We start from the raw sequence: 27,314 nt of genomic DNA, 5'->3' as shown, positions 1-27,314 counted from the left end.
CGGCTCCATTGAATTCAATGGGCTAACATCGTTCTTCTCTGCCACAGCTGTTACAGCTATGGCAGAGGAGAACGATCTTTACGCTGACAGTGGGGGGGGGGGGTCTCACTCTTGCCGCTATTGTGGCTTAATAGTGGGACCTGGGAACTTGAGATACAGCCCAAAATGTAGCTCTTCGCCTGCCCTATTCGTTTCTATGTCGTTTCCATCACTTTCTTGTGTTTTGCAGATTTTCACAAATGAAAACCTTAGCGAGCATCGGCGATATACAAAAATGCTCGAGTCACCCATTGACTTCAATGGGGTTCGTTACTCGAAACGAACTCTCGAGCATCACTGAAAGTTTAACTCCAGTAACGAGAACCCGAGCATTTTGGTGCTCGCTCATATCTAATAATTACCTCACGTGATCTAGACTCTATGCTTCTCTTAATACATCCCAGAATTGTGTTTATGTTGTTTGCTGCTACATTACCCAATTAAAAGAAAAAAACACTTTAATTCCTCCTCTGAAAATCGTGCGGTACTGGAAAATCTGACTTTTTATAGTCATTTGTGCATGCTCTCCTATGCAAGTATATGGGAAAGAGCATGCACAGGATTCTGAAGAGTCAGATTTTTCAGCGCTGCATGATCTTCAGAGAAGGACAGTGCTGGATTGCGGGAATGGGTGAGTATAAAAAATAACTAGCTCCCTGTCATACACCTAAACCTCACCTCCAGGAAACGCTGGCTGTGATTGGTTTTCAAGTGCTGGCTCTGATTGGCTGAGCCGCGGTGCTCAAGAACCAATCACAGCCAGTGCTTCCTGGGGACAGAGATTTTGAAACTCCAATCCAGGAAGGACTGTCAGAAGACTAAAGGCAAGTGCCAGAGCTGAAGAGGATACACATAGCAGAGCCTGACAGCGCCTCTTAGGTGATCTATTATTATTATTTTTTTTTTAATGCAGTGGGGGCTTATATTTAAAGCCCCTCCCCACTGCCAAAAAAATCCTGGCAAAAGAGCATTAAAAGGTCACGCAACTTTGTAGAGCCCTAAAATTGTGATATCACTGCGAGGAAATGCACCAACGTCGCACATAACATAGATGCAATATCGCTGTGATTTCCTCACAGCAATATCGTGTCGCCTGTGTGAAAGTAGCCTAAAGGTTGGACAGAGAACTAAGTCTAGATGTTGTATTTAAGATAGATTTGAGAGGGGGGACAATGAAGAGGAGACAGTTATATATGGTGTCAAATGCTATGGAGAGATCCAGAAAAATAAGTAAAATATTTTTGCCACTGGATTTAGACATCAGGAGATCATTTGACACTTTAGTAAGGGCAGTTTTTTAGGTATAATGTTAGAGTAGAGCTTCTCCTCTGCATGTATTTTAAGAACTATTGGCTAAAATCTTCTTCAGATCCTGATACATATTGTATTTGTGAAACAGTTTTGGCATGCATTTCTCCATAAAGTCTATGAATAAGCCAGTGTATACAACAAGTTTATGGTGTGAATTTAGGATAACTTTATTTAATGAAGCAATAAATTATATAAATCTCTTCATTTGCCTAAAACAACTACAAATTGTCCAGGAAGACAAAATCAAGGCCTCAGGCTACTTTTACATCTGCGTCTGGAGTTCTGTTTTCCTCCTCTGTTACAGAAGCAGGAAAGACGAATCTCCTGGTAGAACATATCTGTATTATGACGAAACCGAAAATCACCGAATGGACCACATTGACTGTAATAGGGTCCGTTTGGTTTCTGCTCAGCTGTTCGGAACTTTTTCTTATGCTACTTTGTGCCGAATCTGTGACGCAACCTCCAAATGGAGGTTCCAACACAATTGTGGAAGCAGCCTTATATAAATACAGTAAATCAATGTAAATAAAAACATTATGGCCATAAAAAACACAATAGTCAAATAGCCAATTGTTTTAGATGTACCATTATTTTACAAATAGCTGAAGGACTACACAAACTGGAATGTCTTCTATGTGTTCGGCAGTGCCAATACTAGCAAAACATAGCAAAATAATTCAAGCCCAAACAAAAAGTCTTTGTATTGCTTCATTATTGGTATTGATGTACCTTGAAATACTTTTATTTTACGCACAAGTGAAGCATTTCTTTATACATTTTACTATTTTGGCTGGGAAATGTGGCAGAAGTATAGTGAAAAGTCTTCAAAAAACATCTAAACGATACATTTTCTTGGCTTTTTTACAGTACATCCACAATATTCTGTGCAAAGTGATTCATCTTAGTTCAGAGGCAATTAGTATTATTGTTAGTGTTTGCATTACTAATCTACTACCGACATTATTGAGGTCAGGGAGACTTGAGGCATATTATACATGTAACCTTTTGTTGTTCTTTGTGGTATTTCTCTAACCACAACATGCATTACTATTCAAGAGACTGTGAACTTTGCATCTGGAAAGTTTGCGAAAGTGTATAGAGAGAAGATTCATGTTTCATTGTATTTCAACTCTGTCTATGCTTCAACAATACGCTCAAGGCAAGCATGGTTGTAAAACTATAGAGGCTTGTTTATATAGTGAATGTCTGTCTGATGCTCAGGTCTCTGTTTCACATACAAACTTTTATCCTGATATACTATGTATTGTTATCTATGTTTTTTTTTCTTAGTATGGTTGCCTATGGATAAATATATTTATCCATGCCTATTGTGCTTGCACAAGGTTATGTAGAAATTAAAGAATCCATACAACAATGGTTTGACTAAAGTAAGAAAAATATTAGAGCCATATTCATATATGAATTTATTTTTGTGCTCCATTGCTATTAAGTATTTTGAATCCATTTAAGCTGATTACGAATGATGTGAAAATATTCTTCTAAAGGCTTACAAACAGGATAGATGAAAGGAAGGTCAAAAGTCTTTTGTGAGCTTCTAAAAATAATCTGTCAAATGGAATGAGGCCTACTCTACTTACTTGGCTATTGATTTAGGGTGGTTTTACATGAGACAACTATTGGTCAAAAAATCACTCAAACCAGGGATTTACAGTGTTATTGGAACCAAGTGGGTCCCTTTGACTTCACTGCCTGTTCCAAATTGGTTATTGAGAAGTGTGTGCTAGCCAATATAGCTAAAGATACACAGCTGTATCAAAGACAATATGTTTCTGATGTATTAATAACATCATGGTACATATATACTCCAAATGACATAGCAATAGATATACATACCCTTAAAGTCACAAGAACTTATGATAGTCTCTAGATTCTAATGATTCACATATGTTAATGTCTTAAGGTGTGTGTTGCTACTAAAACACATGATTTTTTCAAAGCAAGAAGAAATTAAACTTATACTGTGTTCATTATCCTAAAAATGCAAAGATGGGGGGATGAGTAGCTTCTCTTATCAAAATGTTGGTCTCTGTGAGAAATGCCTGTAGGAGGATGCCCTGAACCTGAGAACCATGCATAGGAGATAGAGGACAGGAATCTAATACTTACTAGTGTATAATATTGAACAAGTTAACCATTTAGCTGCTGTTATTTACTTGCTGCTTATTATGGTTCAAAAAGTACTTTATTTACTGAGACATTAATTTCAAAGCATACAAAATGAAAATATGATTGCAATAGAGAAATATTAACACAATCCCATTTCTGTCTTGCTATACAGCTATCCCACATTTTAAGCAGTAGTTATAATTAGTGATGAGCGAGCATACTCACTAAGGGCAATTGCTCGAGCGAGCATTGCCCTTAGTGAGTACCTGCCTGCTCAAGACAAAAGGTTCGGGTGCCGGCGGCAGGCAGGGAGCTGCGGGGGAGAGCGGGAAGGAATGGAGGGGAGATCCCTCTCTCTCCCTCTCACTCCCTGCCCCCCCTGCTGACTGCCGCTACTCACCGCTCCCCCGCGCCGGCACCCGAACCTTTTGTCTCCATTCAATGAATAACTATCTCTGCCATGTGAAAGCACAAGAATTATAGTCTTTCTTTTGGAGCGTTTGCAGCATGCCTTATTTTGATCTGCATAATGGACCGAAATTGCCCATAGAAGTTAACGAGAGTGTAAAAAAATGTAGTGAATAGGAATGTTACATACATATTCACTGCATTTTTTACGCATGTTGCCAGGGAACAGTGTGCAATTATTTTACCCACAAGAACAGCACAGTGAGTACAGATGCGATAGGCAGGAAAAGAAACCCATATGCATAAAAAAATGCACATATGCAGTGAATACAGCATCTTTTTCAAAGCCCAAAAATCCATACGCCTTTTGTGAATGAGCCCTAATGCTAAAAAATGTTTAGATAACGTAAATATTTTTTTCTATAGTCCACTTCAGTGTCTTTAGCTGTGGTGTGAACGTGTGTTGATCACTCTTTAAAAGGCTCGTGACATTCACACATTGTGCTTCCAGATCCTAATTTTACATAATTATTTTGGCAAAGTGTTTTAGAAGTCACATCTCTAAGGAAAAAAAGTACATTATGTCTGACAAGAATGTACAGAAATGTGATTCGAAGGCATGAAGTGTGGCTTTATTGTACTGACTTTTTGGAACAGTTCATTTCTTATTTCTCCTTCTTAAATGTACAGAATCTTGTCTGACAGATCAGAGAACTGAAAAACTAAGGAATTTACAGGACCAATAAGACTTGTTAAAGGGGTATTACAGCAATGAGACTTTTTTCAGCTTTCATCCTCCCACTGGATGGGTGAAAACTGATAGCTAGCTGAAGATCGGCCCGCTGGCCCCCACTCACCCTAATAATGGGGGACCCATGTCCTCCTTTATTTCACAGTTTAACGTGCATCGTCCCATTTCTGTAGTGCAGTGGGGAATAGAGCTGCTGGCCGCACATGCATAGCAACGGTTCCATTCCTCTCAATGATAGCCAAATGCTGTGCTTGGCTGTCTGCCCCATTGAAATGAATGGAGTGAAACCACTCTTCATTTTAATGGGGCAGACAGATAGCCAAGAAGAACGCTTGGCTATCTGTTTGCGCCTTAAGAGGAATAGTGCCACTACTGTGCACTGGCGTAACTATAGGGGATGCAGGGGATGCGGTTGCACCCGGGCCCAGAAGCCTTAGGGGGCCCATAAGGCCTCTCTTCTCCATATAGGGAGCCCAGTACTATGAATAAAGCATTATAGTTGGGGGCCCTGCTTCAAGTTATGCCTTTGCTACTGCGCATGTATGACCAGCAGCTTCACTCCCCACTGCACTACAGAAATGAGACAAGGTATGTTGAACTGTGCAGATCACCCATTCTTAGAATCAGGGGGGTCCGAACGGTTGGACCCCCACTGATCTATCAGTTTTCACCCATCCAGTTCATGGGCCAAAACTAAAAAAAAGGTCTCATCGCCAGCATACCCATATAATTTTATATAATGTATGCATGCAATTCTCTGGTAGACCCAGAAGTTCAGTGGTGGTATAAAATTGCTATGATTGGCCCCAGTAGTTAGCCAACAGTGCTTTATATTGTGGCCTAGTAAATCTCATCTATGGGGACTGCTGTAGCAAATACACTAATTGGTGGTTTGGTGGGACCTCTCTGCAGTACAGAACAATGTTATATTTGGGACATAAAGAATTATGGATGTCCCATAATTTAGTGAACGCCATGAGTTTAATAGAGCAGAGACGATTGCTTGATAAGACTCTTGAATCTAGCTAATGAGAGTTTAGCCTCATCCACCACCACACGTTCTAAAACACCATTTTAGGCCATTTTGATAGGGAATGTCTTTCTCAATTAGTACATTTCAGTTGCATTGTAACAGGAAGCATTGAATGGATCATTTTAAAGTTCAGCTGTTTTTCTCTCTAGTAATGTTAAATTTTCTCTATACTGATGATTTATGATGTTTGTCTTTGAATTTACTGTAGGCTGCACATATTTATACGCTAAAACAGCAGATTCTACATATTATTTTGTTCTGTGCCTGATCTTGTCATATTAAATTCTCTCTATGTTATACAGTATTTGGCTCCCCACTTTTGATTACCGGAACTACATTTTTGTTATGTTATACATTATACTTTACGTCTACTTTTCAACTAATCACCTGGATATCAGTAAAAGGTAACAAGGCAATATCTCTTCTTAGTGGGGAAATACATTGAAGGTTCGTTATTGAAATATGAAAGGATTTAACCCTTTCCCTGTTTGGGCTTTTGGCATAATGTTGCAAACTGTAATATTTTGTAAAAAATAGAAAACAAAAACATGTATCTAAATATCAGTGAACTCACAAAGTCCCCTACAATAAATAATCTGAGTATGCCTATATGAACATATCTTCACAAAATCATCAAAATTGAACAGATCACGTATCTCCACAAAAGAGATCCAGTAAATATCTGAGCCACTGACTTAAATTTCATGATGCGACTGCAGCATGTAAAGGGCTGTCACCATCGGATCCCTGAAATGTGATCGGGGGGTTCTGATGGCTCTCTGTGGAAGTCCCCTAAAGGGACCAAAAAGTTTTAGAAAGTTTAAAAAAAAAAAGTAAAAAAAAAATAAAATAAAAACTCTTTTCTCCCTTTAACTTTGTAAAAAATGAAAAACAAAATTACACATGTGGTATTCCTGCATCGTAATGACCCAGAAAAAGAAGTTAGTACATTATTTAACCGATTAATGATGCGGCCCCTTATTTTTTTTTCCCCCTTCTCTTTTTTTCCTTTCCCTGTTTAAAAAATCATAACTCCTTTATTTATCCATCGACGTCACTGCATGAGGGCTTGTTTTTTGCGCAACAAGTTGTATTTTTAAATGGTGCTATTTTAAAGTACCATATAATGTACTGAAAAACTTTTGCAAAATTCTAAGTGAAGTAAGATGAAAAAAAATGAAATTCCACCATTTTCAGTGCGCCATGTTTCTACGGCGCACAAACTGCAACAAAAATGACCTGATAACTTTATTCTATGGGTCAGTACTATTACTATGATAACAAACTTGTATAGCTTTTTTTTGTTGTAGTACTTGTATTTTTTTTCAAAGACGTTTAATTTTTTAAAATTATTTTCTGCTGCATCTTCTGCGCTCAATAACTTTATTTTTCCATCGACATAGTTGAGTGAGGGCTCATTTTTTGTGGGATGTCCTGTAGTTTATGTTAGTACTAATTCGGAATACATTCGACTTTTTGATCACTTTTTATTGCATTTTTTCTGGGAGACAAGGTGACTGAAAAAGTACATTTCTGACCTTCTTTCTTTTTTTTTTTTCAGATTATGTTCACCGTGTGGGGCAAATAATGCACTCCTTTATTAGATTGGACTTTTATGGACGTGGCAATACTAAATATGGATTTTTCTTATGATTTAGATTTTTTTATTATAGCTATGGCAAAAGGAGGGTGATTTAAACTTTTATTAAACAGTGAAAAAGTTGCAAAAAAGAAAAAAACTATTTTAATTTGTATTGGCATAATCGTACCGGCCTGTAGAATGACTTTAATATATTATTTATACTGCTTAGAGAATGCAGTGAACAAATAAAAATAAAAACAAGCCAGAATTACAGATTTTGTTAATCTTGCCACTAGAAAAAATGGAATAGAAGCGATTAAAATTTTACATGTTCCTAAAAAATAGATAAATAAGGCCTAGAGTTCATCCTGCAAAAAACAAAGCCTTCTGGGGCTCTGGCAATGGGAATGTGGCAACACAAAAGCAAACCTTTAAAAAAATGTTTTAAATGTACAAAAATAGCAAAACATAAAAAAACTGTATAAACTCAGTATCGCAGGAATCATGTTGACTCAGAGAATAATGTTATCATATTATTTATTCTGCACGCTGAACGACGTAAAAATGAAATAAAAAAAACAAATGGCAAAATTTCTTTTTTTTCCCCAATCTCCCTACAAATTTTTTTACAAAAGTTACGCAATACATTATATATACCCAAAAATGTTGCCATCAAAAAGTACAACTTGTCAAGCAAAAAACAAGCCTAATATGGCTGTGTCAATGGAAAAATGAAAAAGTTATGGCTCTTGGAACACGACTGGAAAATTAGTTGAAATTAAATGATTGGCCCGTTTAAAAAACCTGCCCTGGTGGGTCTGACAGGGTGGTAAGAAACCCATGACTCACGTGGTTAAAGGGACCAATGATCAGCCAGTGAAAGGGCAAACGCTCATTAGTCGTCTGGTTGGCTCATTTCCCAGTTTTCTTTCCATTTTCATTTTTTCCTCCCCCTTTATATAAAGTATAACTCTTTCATTTATTCATCGAAGTAGCTATCTGAGTGCTTGTTTCTTGTGGGATGAGTTGTATTTTTCAATAGTACTATATAATGTACTGAAAAACGTAAAAAAACGAAATTCCGGCATTTTTGCGTGCGTCTTGTCTTTACGATGTACAACTTTTTTTCAGTAAGAATACCACAATATCAAATTTATATAGTTTTTTTTGTTGCTGTACTACTTGTATTTTTTTTCAAAGATTTTTTAAAACTTATTTTCTGCTTCCATTTTCTGACAGCTAAAACGTTTTTATATAATGTTTTATATAACTGAATGTTTCAGCACGAATCTGATGTGCAAGTTTATAGTTTTACCTGTGATATTTGGTCCACCACTATACCCAGCACAATACTGGTTACTAGGGATGAGCGAGTATACTCGCTAAGGCACTACTCGCTCGAGTAATGTGCCTTAGCCGAGTATCTCCCTGCTCGTCCCTAAAGATTCGGGGACCGCCGCAGCTGACAGGTGAGTTGCGGCGGGGAGCGGGGCAGAGCGGGCGGGAGAGAGGGAGAGAGAGATCTCCCCTCCATTCCTCCCTGCTCTCCCCCGCAGCTCCCTGCCCCGCAGCGGCACTCGAATCTTTCGGGACGAGCAGGGAGATACTCGGCTAAGGCACATTACTCGAGCGAGTAGTGCCTTAGCGAGTATACTCGCTCATCCCTACTGGTTACCTAAATTTGAAGGTGTAATGGTGGATACAAATAATAAGACACATAAAATAGACACCTGTGAAAAGACCTTGGATGGTCTAGTTTGTGGTCAGGGGACAGCACAATATGAGCCATGCCTGTTACAACATTCAGTCAGTATATGCGACTGGACCGTGTTGCCAATTACTTATCACATGATGATAAAAATAGGACCACAATATATTTGTATGGTAATGAATCAGAAAAACACCACCTCTATGTACCATTTGACTACACCCTTCTCAGGATCTTTACAGAATGTGTCCCTGTTATACTGGTTTGCAGAAGTATATACTTTCCTTCCTGATGCTGAACTAACGTTAAGATATTATTGGCATCCAGACATATTACCGATGTCTAATATAACAATATCACTTCAGAAGGTAATTAACGTTATGAGAAACGCTGAGCACATGAAAAAGCATTTAGAAGTCATTAATCTTACATTGGTAGATTTGGAGAAACAGACGGTTTGGGTGGCAGATGAATTTATCAGCATAGATACAAAGATACAGGTGGATGCAGGGCACCATTGGTATGATGTATTCACAGGTTGGTCGCACACAGCAGGAAAAGTTATGAATTTTGTATTGCATCCTTTATTATTACTTTTTACTCTGTTTGTTATTTTGAGTGTTTGCAATTTCTGGATGTTCTGCAATATGAGAAGTCAAGCCAATAATTTTGAGATGCTGCCCCTACAATATAGTTAAAATAGCCATCTTAAAGAGCCTTTTTGATGTTAATCCGGCAAGAAGAATTGAAGAATATAATGGATAAGTCTGGCATGGGTGGAATAGAACCCTCGAACGTACCATCATCTTATGGACTCTTTCTCGATGGACAATTTTAAATGGGACATTTGTGAAGGTTTCAGGCCTGAATATGAATTTGTCTTGTATATGTGAAGGTCTCAGACCTAAATATGATTTTGTCTACCACTTCTTGACACAGCTAAACAGGATTTTCTGGGTAAACTGTACAAATCAGTACAACTCAGCAAAATGTACTAATCGCATATCTTGTTTAACTGGAACTGCCAATGGAATGTAATATTGGAATGTGAAAAGTTGTACAATCTAAGATAACATCTCTAAGCAACAATGTATGTGAAAACAAGTTTATCAGGCATAAAGCTTGCCTTGCGTCATGTTACTATATAAGTTGTGACATATGTAATAAAGGTAGATTGCTTTGCACATAGACCTGTCTGTGTCACTGCTTTCTCATGGTGGCTGCCATAACCACCTCTGATTTGGAGCCCCACAGCATATTGACGGAAAGATTGAATTTCCCTATCATAATGTTTCTGGAGTATATAAGACTTTTTGATCACTTTTTATTACCTTTTTCTTGTAGATGAGGTGACCAAAACAGAGCAATTCTGGCACTCTTTATTTATTTTTTCTGACAATATTCACCATGCGGGATAGATAACATCGACTGGGGATTTAAATGCCGCTCTCAGAATTGACTGTGGCATTTAAAGGGTTAACAGCTCCAATGAGGCATGCAGCTTATCTGAGCTGTTGTGGGTGGGTGCTAGCTGTAAGAAACAGATGGCAGCCATGATGTATGGAGGGAGATTACCTTGTGATCTCTCTCCATGCACACCTGAACGTGCAGGATGTAAGCTTACATCCTGTGCCGTAAGAGGTTAAGCAAACATAAAAATGCTTGTTGAACACCTTTACATCTCACCATGTGAACAAAGAGATGTATAGCTGGCCTTACAGCTGAGCACGGCCTCTGATTGGTCACAGTGCTCAGCCAATCACAGGCAGTGCTTTCTGGAGGTGGGGATTTTTAAAACCCCGGCCACCAGCATACAGAAGAATAACTGCCAAGGAGCTGCAGAAAGAAGCTGCTCCAGAGCGCTAGGTGATGTATTTTTTTTTTCTGTCAGCTTGGGCTTATTTTCAGGGAAGGGCTTATAGTTCAACCCCTTCCCCTAAAAACCAGTGCAGGGGTTGCCTGCATCACACTGCTTTCAAGGGTCCAGCTGCAGCAAAGGTCCCATTGATAGCACTGTCACAGTGTTCAATGATGAGGGGACCTACATGGAGCAGCTGCCCTTCTACAAGCACAGCTGCTCCAGGGACCGGAGCATATGCATGGACCTTCGGTCACACGCATTTGGCTCATCTGTGAAGCGCAGTTTTTTAACACACATAGGTGCATGCAAAAAAAAAGCCCTTACTCTGACACATTTTGTATCTTTTTTTGCCATTGCTGAAAAACGTTTTGTTCAATAAAAGCCCAATGTGCCAGTCAAAAAAGTATACTGAAATATGTTCAGTAACTGAACAAGCAGTTTTTAATAAATTTTTATAGTACTTTTTATATGAAACAAAAAAGCTTAGAATGTAAGAAAAAAAATGCCAGAAACTAAGAAAAAAATCGGTTGCAAAAGCACATCTGCTATTCTAGCTTATAACTTGAAATCTTTATTCTTTTCTCTAAAATCTCCCACACTCTTACATCTCCTTCCTGCAAACTGCTGTGAATGCCAATAACACTTTGATGCCAGAGAAGTCTCTTAAATAGATTTTGTGCGCCCAAGGCTCTTTATTGTGCATTGGGAGCGAAGGCTAGCTTGTGTGGTCCGATCCTACAAAAGAGCTACTATAGCATAAAATGCTGAAAAATGTTAATGTAGGCAATGCTAGAAGGGTCAGAACACACAGTGCATTGGAGCTTGCTATGTAGATGCAGAGCTGTCAGTGTGCCCTTTGCTAGTCCCTGTCCAGCCCTGAGCATGCCTAAAATGGGTACATATCAGTAGTTGACCATGGAGTACCTGATGAAAGTGGCCTGGTCTGATGAATCATATTTTATTTTACATCATGTAGACAGCCAGGTGAATTTGCATTGCTTACCTAGGAAAGAGATCTTTCGATTGAAGAAGGAAAGTCGGTGTAGGCAGGGTGATGATCTAGGCAATGTTCTGTTGGGAAACATGTTAATTTACATGTACAGTACCACCTAACTAAACATTGAACATACCAAGTACACCCCATCATGGCAACGGTATTTCTTAATAGCAGTGGTGTCTTCCAGAAAGATAATATACCCTGCCACAGCACAAAGATGTATCAGGAATGGTTTGAGGAACATGACAAAAAGTTCAAAGGGTTGACTTGGCCTCCAATTTCCTCAAGTCCATGTGCTGGAAAAAAAAGTGCAGTCCATGGAGACCTTACTTTGAAACCTACATGACTTGAATTGGTTGGCCCAAGATTAAAACTTATCATCTATCCACAGGAACACCAATTCTCATCATTGGTGTGGGTCTTAGTGTTTGATGGAAAAATAAAAAAGTTATTGTGCGCAGAAGATGCAGCAGAAAATAATTGTAAAAAATGATGTCTTTGTAAAAAAATAAAAGCAGTACAGCAAAAAAACTATACAAGTTTGGTATTGTAGTAATTGAACTGACCCATAGAATAAAGGTATTGCGTCCTTTTTGTCGCAGTTTGTGCGCCGTAGAAACAAAACACACTGAAATATGGCAGAATGTCATTTTTTTTTTCATTTTACTCCACTTAGAATTTTTTAAAAGTTTTTCAGTTCATTATATGGTACTTTAATAGTACAATTGAAAAATACAACTCATCCCACAAAAAAACAAGCCCTCCTACAGCTACATCAATGGATAAATAAAGGAGTTACGATTTTTTAAAGGAGGGGGGAGGAAAAAACGAAAATGGTAAAAAAAGGGCCACATCATTAAGGGGTTAAAACATAATATACTACAATATTGAAGCATTGAAGTTTAGTATAGAAGTGATTGCAAGTTGACGTACCCTAAGGGAACTAAGAAATGTAAAGTTAAGTAAAAATTAAAAAAAATTGTTAAAAATTCACAAAAACTTCTATCCCTATTTTTCCCCAGATAGCCCTCCCATCGCCCCATCGACAGATAAATATAAATGTTATGGAGCTTAGGATATAGCAACAAAAAAAAAAGGTTTCTTAAGTTTTTGCCCCTGAGTACATTAATTTTCACTTATGTTTAAATGAAAGCTATAGTTTACTTACAGACTTAGTAATAATCAATAACATGTCTGACTCATTGTGATAGCTTGATATTTACAGCATTGCAGTACATTGTAATTAGAGTAACTTCCCCTGACACACACAGACACCCAGAACAAATTTTTGTGCTGGGACAAGAGTGGGAGTCACATTACCTTCCACCTTTCATCTGCTTCATTGTCCTTAAGATCAGTCAAATACAGGCCCCATTTTCAGTCTTAGAAATGGCTGTTGGGGTCATTAAACAATTTAATATACACTATGTGTTTTGTCAGTTTGAGCTTGACTATGCATTTGGTCTTCTTTGATTCTAATGGGTGTGTCAGCTTTTGATGTACACCTCGGAGGGTTTTTAGTTCCCTCCTGTTCTGGCTGCTGGTAAATTTTTAGTGCAGTCTCCCTCTGCTGTGGAGTCAGGACATCTCTGGATCTGGTTTCCATGGTTCTTTCAGTGGCTCTGCAGATAAGTTCTGAGATTTATTATTGAGATTTATTCTTTGAGGTTTTGGTTTACTTTAGTTTTTTTCCTTTGTTATGTATCAGAGTTAATGAGTGGCACAGGCAAGAGGGTGGATGCGTCTTTATCAGGGCGGGCCATCCACAAGTATGTAGGGGTTGTCACCCTCTAGTTCTCCTTAGGGAAAGTTTCTGTCCTTTGTTTATTTTTAGGTTTTCCATCTGTTACACGTTTCCCATAAGCATAATCAAGTTAACATTTGCTACATTAGTGTATATATAGGTCAATCCCCTATTTAATATGAGCAGCAAAAAAACATGCCTCGTTCCCCACTGCCACCGCTGTGTTTAATTCGGAAAACCCCTGTAAACTCAACATCTAATTTGTATGTAAATGTTGCAAAATGTCTTGGGTCTTCACTAGAGATGAGCGAGCACCAAAATGCTCGGGTGCTCGTTACTCGGGACGAAATTTTCGCAATGCTCGAGGGTTCGTTTCGAGTAACGAACCCCATTGAAGTCAATGGGTGACCCAAGCATTTTTGTATATCGCCGATGCTCGCTAAGGTTTTCGTTTGTGAAAATCTGGACAATTCAAGAAAGTGATGGGAACGACACAGCAACGGATAGGGCAGGCGAGGGGCTACATGGTGGGCTGCATCTCAAGTTCCCAGGTCCCACTATTAAGCCACAATTAATAGGGATTTAAAGCCCTTCGTAGAGAAATCAATGCTCTGCCGGGAACCAGGAGGGAGCAACAGTCTGCAGGAGCGCCGCAGAACGCCAGGAGAAGTGAGTAATGATTTTTATTCTTTGCTCCACTGTATTGCCGGCGTATAAGGTGACAGTTGGGGGGTCGTCTTATACGCCCCGTCGCCTTATACGCCGGTATATATTTTTATTGTAACACATTTCTGGATGAATTGCAGGGAACGGCTTATATATTTAACCCCTTCCCGACAATTCATCCCCGCGCACGCCGGCAGACCATTGCTTTCAGTGGAACCTGCTGTATTGCTGGCTCCATTGAATTCAATGGGCAAACATCGTTCTTCTCTGCCACAGCTGTTACAGCTGTTACAGCTGTGGAAGAGAAGAAGGATTTGTCTTCTATATGTTCTCAATGGGGTCGGCGCTGCTGCCGCCGGCCCCATTGAGCGCATATAGAGAAGATTTATGGCCTTAAGAAGGACCGTTGGGGTTCTTGAAACCTAAACTACTCCTAACACTCTCCCTATAGCAGCTCCAACACGATACCACTTTCCCTGAACTAATCTCAGAATGCATCTGTGGCGAGCCGCGGGAGGGGCAGATTTCAATACTCGGGTGACACCTAATCTCACCAGCCACTCACTGCAGGGGGGTGGTATAGGGCTTGAACGTTGCAGGGGGAAGTTGTAATGCCTTCCCTGTCTTTCTATTGGCCAGAAAAGCGCACAAATTTCTCAGGGAAGAAAGTGAAAGTAACTCGAACATCACGTGGTACTCGTTACGAGTAACGAGCATCTCGAACACCCTAATACTCGAACGAGTATCAAGCTCGGACGAGTATGCTCGCTCATCTCTAGTCTTCACACTTGTCTAAACCCTCAGCACTAACCACAGTCACAGAATCTGGTACACCACAGCTACAGAAGATTGTTTAATGAGAATTCCCCATAGTTTACTCTTCGTATTATTTACAAAGCACAAATCAAAAATATATTAAAACCATTCATTAAAAAGATCTGGGAAAACAAAATAAGTTCCCTGAAATTGGTTTAATTATATAGAACATGAAACAAAAACTTGACATTTGAATGCCATAGAGTGCCAAAGAGAGGCATATTAGGAAAATATAACCGCATAACGGGAGTCTACAATCAAAATTAATCATTTGCAAGCATTTGCGTGCATGCTTGGGCAATCACTATTAAAGGGAATAAAATGAATATAAATCCAGCATTACACAACAATAGACGTGCACTAACCTCTACTCACCTTTTATGTTAACCTTTGTGGTTTAACCTTTTCTGACCATTTAATAATGTCACTTGGGAAATTACAGCTAATGGTGCATCTTAAGTCATTTACTGCCACATATCACATATTGATTGCTTTTCTAAGAGGACACAGAGCAAACAAATTTGAACACAGAAAGCAAAATATTCTTCACCTTAAATATGCATCTATGGCAAAAGACGTGACCTCAAGCTATCTCTGAGCTTCAACTGAGATAAATTGTCCACTGTACAGAATACGAGCTGACAACCTAAGAAATTGTAAATGCGTATGCAAGTTAAACCAGCAAAGATTATTTCACAAATGTACCGTGAAAATCAGGACTTTCGAAAATGTTCAATATAGCTTCACAATGATCCTTACATGTTGATGTAATGTGGTGTTTAATGCAATTCAAAGATGGGACTCTTAAGGTCAAAGTCTAATTTCTATCCATCTCATCTTTGGGCTGTTTGTGTACAATTGTAGCTCATTATTTTATTTTTAGCTGCATGCTCTGGAGGCAGTGGACTGCTACTTTGCTTGACAATGAATTATTGCTTTTTAGGCAAGTGCTTATTACATGGACAAAATGTCACATTATACAGATCATTACATTTCAAGGTTAAAATCACTAAGGTATGTATATGAAAGAAATTGAAAGTGAAATAAGGCACTCGAGCTGAAATGTATGTTACGTAGCCAAAAAGTACATGGACGCCCATTTTATCTTGCTGGTTTGCTCATTTCTAAGGCCCACCTTACAGTACATAAAACTGGGATACTGCAGTGCAACCTCCATACATGAGCGGAAGTTGAGTAGGTACAGTGGGTCATATGGAAAATCTCATTGAATTCAGTATTGTACTGTCATAGGATGCCACATGAAGTCAGTTTGGCAAATGTGTGTTATAAATTTGAAATGTCTCGAAGCAACAGCAGCTTATCTGAGAAAGTTATCCACATAAGATTTCATTATTAGTTTACTGTTAAAGTGCCTCTGTCAGCACCTTCGGGTCCAGGTAGGTATGTTTTATACTCATCCAGTCCTCTGTTCCCATGCTTTGTTCTCACAAACATAGCGCACGCACACAGTGACTCTGTGCATGCACTCTCCCATAGAGATGAATGGGAGAGTGCATGCACAAAGCCCTCGGAAATGTCAAGACACAGTGCAGGACAAGAGACTCATAGAGTATGAAACATACCTCCCTGGACTCATCATTCCCTTATCTTTGAACATGATGACAAAGTTTATGCTGCTCAAAGGTGCTGACAGAGACCCTTTAAAGCTCTGGATAGATGTTCAGAATGACTAAAAATGGACCAACTAGGGTTATACCACATTCCGGGGTCATTAGTAGTTCTTAGGGCTCAGTCAAAGGGGGCGTTTTTTTGTTGCGCATGTTTTTGCGTTTGCGATTCACATCTATAGGAACCAATGCTTTTTAGTGGTCGCGGTCACATGTCCGATTTTTACATGCATAAAAAATCGCAACGGTAAAGAATAGGGCATGGAATCACAAAACGCAACTAAAATTCACATAGAAAGTGCAGTTCCAGCTGTAGCAGATGATCGTGATGTTCTCCCATTTCTTTCAATTGGGCCAGAACTGCTGCCGCCCCATTATAAGCATTGGTATGAAGGCAAGCCCTGCAGGGATTTTGGGGGAAGGCCTTTAACCCTTTCCAATCCAATTTGTATCCTGGTTTTCCTAGGGGGCTTACTCTTTTTCTGCCATTATACAACGGCGCTATATGCTGGCTAAAGCCAGTACTGCATGAGGTGACACATTGGATAGGCTCTGACAGCAGAGAGGCTGGCAATATACAGTAAGAGAACCTTGACGGACATCTTCCAACATCGGAGCTGTACAGCTTTAAATCATAATGTCTTCAGACGTCAGACAGTGGATTGGAAATGGTTAAATGTAAGCCTTTTAAAAATCTATAAAAATCATTCCTGGCTATAAAAAAAAAGAAAAAAGTTAACTCACCTAGAAGAGCTGTCCGGCTCTTCTCTCCATCCCCAGTACTGTTCTTCCTTCTTCTGGTGGTCGTAAATTGAAAAACCTCACCTCCAGAAAGCACTGCCTCTGATTAGCTGAGAGCAGGGAGCAATCGCAGGCAGCACTCAGTTGTCATTCAATGGCTGAGTGCTGCTTCCATCTTCTAATTTGCAAATTTCCCAGAGGAGCATGGATGGCCTTATAGGTCTTCTCACACACCTTCAAGGTGCTCTCCTTAAGAAGAAATGATACCCTTCCTGACCTACTGTACATCTATAGGCCTCTCATTAGCCAAGCCAGAAACCTACTACATACTGATGAGGGCAATCACCCTGAAACAGCTGTCTGTGTTTGGTTACTCTGGTTTACAATTCCCAGTCATTGTTGAGACTTGCTTAAAAAATTTGACATGGACTTGTAGGAATGCTGCCTTCCAATGGGTGGTGCTGTAGATGTATTGTTGCATCTTACCATTTGCATATTTCCAAAAGGAGCATTGATGGCCTTATAAGTCTTCTCACACACCTTCTAGGTGCGCTCCTTAAGAAAAACAGCACCCTTCCTGATAATGTGTCAAGACATGACAAACTTTTCAAAAGAATATGATTTGGTAATACTCTGTAATGAGATGTCTATCCTATATATATCTGTTGTGGTTACATTGTGCATTTATCAATTTTAAGGGCTACTAGTATGAGAAATTTCAGTCTTTAAAGTGTAACTGTGCTTTTGAAAGACTTTTGACATGTTATAGGACATGTTAAATTTTTAATTGCCGGGGGTTCTGGTGCTGAGACCCCCACCAATCACTAGAAAGAAGAAGCTATAGTGCTTATCTGTGCACTGTCACTGCTTGCTTGTTGAAAGTAGGCCCATCTTCAGCTACTGTGCAGTGAAAGTACTCAGACGATTGCTGTTGTTGCATCATTCACAGTGATTTGTGGGTGTTTCAACACCCAGACCCCAGTGATCAAAACTTTTGTCATTTCTAGCGATGAACAATCAGGGGAATAATCAGTTTGTGTCGAGATCAGGCCGACTTCACCGAAATCATTATGAATCAGAGCTTCTGACTCTGATTAAAGTTAATGGGAGTAAAAATTGGGTTCAGTAATTTGCCCTCTAGAATGTCCCCAATGCAGCCAAAGCCCCCTAAATTGCATGAGAATACAGCCACACATCTGAGAAACACTATGCTTCCCCAAAACTTGGGTTAAAATAATATGCAGTGATGTGAAGGTTAATCGTAGTACAGGGATGTCACTGAAAATAAAGAAGGTCACATAGGGTCTCCTAGATCAAAAAATGTGTTGAGTAATATAGCACGTGTGCTGCTTTTTTAAAAAGCAATGTCTTAAAGGGGTTGTCTCGCGAAAGCAAGTGGGGTTCAGCACTTCTGTATGGCCATATTAATGCACTTTGTAATATACATCGTGCATTAAATATGAGCCATACAGAAGTTATTCACTTACCTTCCCTGCGCTGGCGTCCCCGTCTCCATGGCTCTGTCTAACTTCAGCGTCTAATAGCCCGATTAGACGCGCTTGCGCAGAAGGGTCTTCTGCCTTTGGCTCGGTCCGGCAGCAGCGGCGTTCTGGCTCCGCTCCCTTCTAGGCGTCATCACGTAGCTCCGCCCCATCACGTGTGCCGATTCCAGCCTCCTAATTGGCGGGGACGCCAGCGCAGGGAAGGTAAGTGAATAGCTTCTGTATGGCTTATATTTAATGCACGATGTATATTACAATGTGCATTAATATGGCCATACAGAAGTGCTTAACCCCACTTGCTTTCGCGAGATAACCCCTTTAAATTTTCCAAGACTAATTTTACCAGGAGAACAAAATACCCAAGCACAGGCCTTCTCTAAAACTGTAGAGCTGCAGCTGTTTCTTGTGCTTTACAAAATTTTAGTTTAGGGAGAATAAGTAGGAGGAAGAAAGGCAGCAGCAGCAGGAGAAGGAGGGCAGCAGCAGTTCCACCAGTACCACTAACAGCAATAGCACCTTGAGGGCAGAGTAGCTCTGTATTCCATATTGACATATTTTGTATTTGGGGAGTAAGTAGAAGGAAAAAACATGGTGGAAGCTGGAAGAGAGCAGCAGCACCACAAGCACTACCACCAGCTGCAGCAACAACACCTTGAGGGCACAGTATGGTCTTTGATATAAACCTACGCTCAGTCATATGCAAGTAAAAATTGCCACTATGCTAACTAATCAGTGGAGTCTGACATGGGGGTACAGAAGTCAGGTGAAATCCATGGCCGGTTCATTTTTATAAATGCATGCGGTCCACATTGTCTATAGACTGGCAGGTGCATCTGTCAGTTATTACACCCCTAGCTGTGCTGAACACCCTTTCTAATAGCACACTGACAGTGGGGCACCTCTAAAGCGTGTTGTGCAAGCTCTGGCACTTGTTCAGCTTAAACACGCAGAAGTCAAAGGGGCCAATGACATGTCTGAGTACATTCACACGGGAACTGACATTCTCTTGGACCATCCTAGATAACTGCTGCCTGTTACTAAGTCCTACCTCATGCTATTGCTCCAGGCTGCAACTGGCTGATAAAACTATGCCACACCTCTTTGACTTTACCCTGTGGAAGGATATGCTGTGGCAGCTTCCTTCTCATCTGAAATGATCTGTAGAACTATGATTCATTGCGCATGCATCCATGCGGCCATGTGGAAATGTTGAGCTCAAGTTTCTGCTGGAATGAGTTTTGTTATTTTGACCTTATAGCAGGTATCAAGGAGGATGGCCACCAAGTAATGATTTGATGTTTTGATGTGGGCTATGCGATGTTCCTTCTGCAAGCATTGCAGCATAAAAGCACTCATATGCCTCAGAGTGTCTAAGGGTGATGGTCTACATTACTCAGGCTCATGACTAAGAGTATCCTCTGCCTGGTCCCACATCCACGTAGAATAGTTCAGGCTAGTGATGGATGAATGGAATGTTGTGTTGTCTCCTCCCCTGCATCTGAACCTATATTATCCTCCTCCTCTTCTTCTTCCTCCTCCTGCTCTTCCTGCTCTGTACTTTTCACATGGATGGAAAAATGTGCTTGAGAAAACGCCCCCCTTTCTTGCCCAAAGCCACCTTCCCCTGCTGAGTAATGGTGGACTCGCCAGACAGTTAGGAGATCGGTATCCCTTCTCCTGTGACAACAACACATCATTGTCCCTATGACAGGTAGACAACAGGGATGGGCATACTGATCAGTGCATCATCACAACTGACCATTTTGGTTGCTTCCTTAAAGCAGGTTAAAACGGCACACACATCTTTATTCTGCAGCCATTCCAGAGGCATCAAGTGATTGATCTCCATACAGCACCTGCTAACAGCATACACCATCTGGTACTCCGTGATCTCTCCCTGCTGTTGGTTTAGTGTCTTCAATATATGCAAAGTGGAATTTAACTGTGTAGACACATCTGAGATGATTCGGCGGTAATCCGAACTGTGGCTGTATCTCCACCAGAATAGAGGCGGGTGGGTGTGAATGTCGAAAGTGTGAGTACAGTTTTTCTGCCCTTTTCCAGTAGTGGATGTGAAAAATGGGAGAGACATGGATGAATGTCCTGCACCTCCATTTCCGCATCCCCCTCAGTACACATTGCCTGTGGAGGACTTACTGCAGATGTAAAAAGTGTCAAAACCACTTCTAAGGAAAAGCAGTAGGCTTACCTTGCCTCCTGCAGAACATGGAACTGTTGCTTCAGTGGGAATTGCTGGAAGTGCCACCTTGGCCTGTCCTCTTTTTCCTTTGCCACTATCACTTTTGGGTTAGTTTGTAGTTTTTTTTCCTGTAACTTTTCAACTATCTATGTAGTTTGCAGAAAACAACCGCTAGCTCTGTAAGGCCTGTAAATAATTTGTAGTGTCTGGATTCGCGACTGAACAACTTCTGAGGCTACTGACACACAGTCTGTATAGTTGCTGTTTCCCTGTTTGGGATTCTTTGTGTTGTACATTAAGCATGGCCACAAGAAGGCCGTAGGGTATGTTTTTATTTTGGAGGTCACTATAATTACCAAGTGAGACTTTATTTGTGGAACGCTGAATATAGTATATAGGGATATAATTCTTCAGTGGTATGCAGTTATATCATCCTCACACCCCTTCCTCACTTTGCACATTGCAAGGGAGGGGGTCTTTTCAATGTAACTTTCACATCATATTCATGAGTCATAAAGATTAGGAAGAATAAACTTTTTGTAATAAACGGAAGGAAAAAAAAGAATGTGGAATAAAGTACATTTGCTTCTACTTTAGCAATCAAGTCACTTACACCTTTAAGGCCTTTCCAGTTATATCCCCTACTCTAAAAACTGTTTACTGTTCTTTCTGCATATTTGGCTATTCTGGGTCAGCAGCATTAATTTCAGCATTCTGTTGGTTAGACTATTAATGCAGAGAGAATGTGATTGTCATTGTGGACTTAGGGGGATTAAGAAGGATTTATTTTCCCTTTAGTGGTAAAACTGATAATGACTTCAATACTTTAATTTTCTTCTACTTGATCAACAGAAATGGCATTATTAGAGAAGGGATTTGTGTAAATTATTTATTGACAAAGTCCAGGAGATGAATTAAGTTTGTGTTCGTTTAGACACGAGGAGTGAATTTCAGCAGTACTGCTATGGCACAACAGACTGGGCAGGATCAAGCAGCATGGAGGCCCGTGGGCAAAATTTGTCACATTCCTTTTCAAGAAAGGAAATAGCGAGTTAGGTTGGAATCACACATGCAGCTTTTGTAGAAGTTTCTGAAGCAGTTTTTCGAGTCAAAGCCAGGAGGTCAAACAGAAGCGAAAATAACGATATATACGGTAAATCAGATTGAGATCTGAAGAATTTGGTGGCCTAGTCACCACCTTGAACTCTTTGTCATGTTCCTCAATCCATTCCTGAACAAGTATTGCAGTGTGGCAGGACACATTATCCTGTTGAAAGAGAATACTGCCATTAGGGAATACTGCTGCCATGAATGTGAGTACTTGTTTAGGTAGATGGTATGTATCATTTACATGAATTCTAGGACCTACAGTAAAACACTGCCCAGACCATCACATTGCCTCCACCCTCTTCCCGTAGTGCCTCCTGGTGCCATCTACTGCAATTACTTCCTCCAACCATGTCACCACAAATAAGCTTTACAAAACATTGAGGAGGATTGACAGACTGGTGGTCTGTCACGAGCATCCTTAGCCTTGTTGCCTTGTGTGTGCCCTCACATATCCACTGGTCCCAACACCTCCTCATATTCTGGTCAGGATGGCCCAGTTTGCAGACAGTTCATCAAAATGACCATCCATTCTTGATTTCCAATAATGCGCTCCCTCTCACACTCTGATAACTAAGAAAAAATTCTGTCCTCCTAGCGGCGGCTCTTCCTGTTGACCTCCCTTGCATAACCATGTCCTTATTCCTTGCTTCTGCTTTGGCCCCACCCTGTTTGCTTAATTGGACATTCTACAAAAGCCTGGCCCTTCCTCCAGTTCCTTGTGAGATTATTGTGCCTCCTGCCTGTATTCAAGCTTCTCTACCTGCCTGTGCCTTTAAACTGATACTGCTACTCCTGTGTACTGACCTCAGGCTTTACCTGACTACACTATTGGCCCACATTGGTTGCAACAAGAGGGTCTGAACTAGATCATGACAGCCTTGTGGAGGCATGTCTACTGCTCAATAAACTCTAAACAAGTGGAAACGAGGTCCACTATACACAAGTAGCCTCTGAGTGGTTTTTTTTATATCCCACGGTTGGACCCACTTTTAGGGCCTCAGGTGGCAGGATTGTTCATATAATCATGCCAAAACTCTGATCAGTTGGATCTGTGTTTGAGATATAACTGTGAGCCAAATTTTGCAGCAAAACAATAACTCTTTCTTGCCTCTCCTACTGTTACAACATAATGTGTGCACACATTACACACACACACATTACACACACACACATTACACACACACACATTATAGTGGGTTTTACGAACCACTTGGCCAGAAAGTCTCAAATTTCTGATTGTCCTGAGAAAGCCAGCTACATTTATTAGGGCTTCTTCACACAACCAGGTTTGCGCAGGGATTTGCACACACAAAATCTGCGAGTGCCAAACACAGAAAAAATAATCTATTGATTTCAATGGGTTCGTTCTCATGAGGCGAATTTTGCATGTGTTGAAAAAGTTAGATCCGCTTTATTGTCCTGCATTTTGCGCAGCAAAGGTCCAACAGAAATCAATGGGAGATGTGCAAATACGTAAGGTAAAGCCCAAAAAACACTGGGAGATGAAGACATCTGGACCTCATTAGACTAATTAGTCTTTATTCCATGGAAAGGGAGTGTCGCACGCACATGTGAACTGACCATGCGTGCGCAAAAAGTACAGTAATATGCGCAGACATGTGCGCAAATCTACCTCTTGAAACCTCGTTCATGGACAAATACTCTGCATTGCGGCAAGCATTATAGCATGTAAGCTTGTGTAAAGCCGCCTTTATACGCTAGTCTAATCCATCTATTTTGCTAATACATCCATCTTTTTTCTGTCCTTGATTTTTGATTTTGTTTTTTTCCCCATCCAGATGGGTCCAGGATACAATCTGATTAATTTCATAAAGTAACTTTTGAAGTTCTGTTTTATCAGTCACTGAGCTCCAAAGTTCCTATATAACACAGAGTAGATTTAACTAGCATATTTCATGTGGCAACAGCTAAAGGAGATTGCCAACTGTAATTGGGCCCCTTACTGTGCCAACACTTTTTATATGTATCTCTTGATAAAAATCTCATTTTGATTCTTTTAGTAATGTTTGCCGGTCCTTCTGTACATGATGCTCACAAAGCACCCACTTTCCAGAGTGTTAAATCTTCTTCAAAAGTGCTCTAGCCTTCCTTATGACTAGATAGCGGAATTGCCAGACAACAGTGTCATAGTTAAGTGTCAGATGGATGTAAAAGGGCTGACTCCTAATGCAGACTTGTACATTGAAATAACGTATTTCATAAGCTAGAATAAATCACTAGACTGTGCAATACATAGGAAATATAATCAAACTTCTAGACAAGTTTTATTTGCACATAAAGAACATTTCCGGCATCTGCTGAAACGGAGAACGATATCCATGTTATTTTGAGCATTATGAGCAGCATCATAAACAGAACACTAACCGTACACGGATCACTATTACTGAACGTGTGTGGGATGACTTTTTTTATCTCTATGATACTATGTTTGCATTCAAAGAAGTCTAAAGATGTCATTGCTACCTTCATGCCAGCTTTTCATGCATACCCTTGTTAAAGCAGTAATGAGGAATTTCAGTAACTAGTGTTTTATGGTTGAATGCATTACGCCAGTGACAGCATTCACTTTATAAATAGCTGTGGAAGGAAAATAGATAAGAGTGTTTCACAGATTTCTGGGTCAGGAACGCTATCTTTTCTCCTTAGGGAGAGCACCTACAAGGTGAGTGAGGAGACTTATAGGGCCATTCATGCTCCTCTGGGTAATATGCAAATAAGGGAGATGGAACAATACCTCTGCAGCACCACCTAATGGAAGGCAGCTTCCTACAAGTCAATGTTAAACTCTTTATACAAGCCTTGTAACAGTGACTGGGAATTGAAAATCAAGTCAGAATCCATACACTGCCTAGGTGGCGCTGCAGATGTGTTGCTTCATCTCCCTTATTTGCATATTACCCAGAGGAGCATAAATGGCCTTATGAGTCTCCTCACTCACCTTCTAGATGCTCTCCCTAAGGTGAAAAGGTAGTGTTCTTGACCCACATCACTGGCCTATTGCTAGCTAAGTCAGGGACCTACTACACACTGATGGGGGGGGTGGGCAATCACTCTGAAACAGCTGTCTGTGTTTGGATTCTGGCTTAGCTTTCAATTCCCAGTCATTGTTACAAGGCTTGTATAAAGAGTCTAACATTGACTTGCAGGAAGCTGTTTTCCAATAGGTGGACATCAGCAATAGAAATTCCTTGCTGCACCAATATATAGGCCTTGACCTTTCTTTGGTGCGCGAGGCGCAGGAGTGTCCATAGACTCCTATGGAAGCTGGAAAAAGGGAGGGAGGGAGTTTAGCTGCGTCCAACGCTCTGAAAAGAGTTGTCTGTAATTTAGACATTAGGAGTCATTAGGAGGATTTCTATCATCCAAGGGAATTCCAAATAGTAGCACATTTTTTCTGCAGCTCCAGATGGTGTGAATAGGCGATTTTTATGCAAATGCAGTTTGGGACTCGACCAAGGAAAATCGTCCATGCATGTTTTTGTCCAGTTAGCTGCCATTTTTTGAGCGCAGAATTTTGGCGTGATTAGCTCCCCCGTGTAAATAAGCTCTCAGGGCAGCTTCATATAGGAATTTCAGAGAAAAAAACCCAACAATGTCATTAATTTAAATGGAATCATTCTGAATTGCTGATTTAGCATGCGCATTTCTCATGCATGCCAAAAAAAAACAGACCTGCTCTATATTTCTAAGCAATTGCGCACCAAAGGTCCCATGCACAATACGCTGCACAATTTCGTTTTAAAAAAGAACACATCTGGACCTCAATAATCATTTAAATTGGGACATGTTCACTGGTCACGCACAAATGAACATGCTCTGCATGCGCAAACAAGTATAGTAAAAAACACCGATACGTGCACCAAAAAGCTCCATACATAGATCAAGTACGTTGTGCTGAGGCGTGCGCGAAAATGAATACACCCGTGGGAAGCAGGCCTTATCGTTTAATTCAAATGCCGATAATTTAGTTGTCCTCATTCAGTGTACAGTAAATGGGAATGAACAATTTTACATTTGAATGAGCCAACGATGTATCTGCCTCTATAAACAGGCTGCCCAACTGAACTCTGACATAATTTACTCGGTCAAGCTAGAAATCGGCTTGTCTAAAGAAACCCTTAGAGCCTAAATACACTGCCGCAGGCGTAACTATGCTCAGGGGCATGGAACGTAGTTGCCACTGAATGAGGGAAATTTATTCTCCATCGCCGGCCTTTCAAACTCCACACCGGAGAGCAGGTGTTTGAAAATAACAGCGGGGATTTTGGAGGTTCCTGATCTTCCCCGCACAATGTATTCTCTACGTGTGGGGAAGATAGGGCAGGTTCTGTCTTTTCTCGGCCGTAGTATTCACAGACGCGAAATCCCAGCGGTGAAAATGAAACCACTGAACTCCTACTGAGGTCAGTTGTTTCGTTTTGTCTCCTTATACGGCCGTGATTATCATGGCTGTATAGGGGAAGAAGAACACATCCTGGTGTTTTTGCCCTTGAGCCTCTTTCACATAACCATATGCATTTTTATGTTCAGCCGTACATGCTGAAAAATCGCATGTATGAAGAATAGCCATGATCAAGTCCCGATTTTAATTAGCGTATTATCTGCTATTCACACGGGTGGCAAAAAATACCCTAATGCACGGAAATCCCTCGGTTGGCAGGAATCCTTGAAATGACTACTAATGCTTACATAGAGCCAACTGTCTTTTCTGAGCACCGGATGCAGCTAAACTCCCCCCCCTCCCTTTTTTTTCACCTCCCACAGGAGTCTATGGGAGCTTTCAGCATATCTCAGCAAAAGATAGGGCAAGACCTATCTTTGGACACAGCATATATAGAATCGGCCACTGAAAACGGCCACCAATGTTCTTTTTTTTGCCGGTGCAATTTTTTTATGCCACTAAAAATAGTTCATCTGCATAAATACATTGGAATCCAATGATTCTGATGGTCACAATTTTTGCCCAATTTTTAGATAGCTGAGTATTTACAGTCATGTGAATAAAGCCTTAGTTTGTATTGCTAGACTAAGGACTGCGTCACATGGGCATAAGTACATTTATGCAC

Source organism: Eleutherodactylus coqui, chromosome 7, assembly GCF_035609145.1.
Source record: "Eleutherodactylus coqui strain aEleCoq1 chromosome 7, aEleCoq1.hap1, whole genome shotgun sequence".
In the NCBI taxonomy this organism is placed as follows: domain Eukaryota; kingdom Metazoa; phylum Chordata; class Amphibia; order Anura; family Eleutherodactylidae; genus Eleutherodactylus; species Eleutherodactylus coqui.
Note: the sequence above shows the minus strand (reverse complement) of the source record.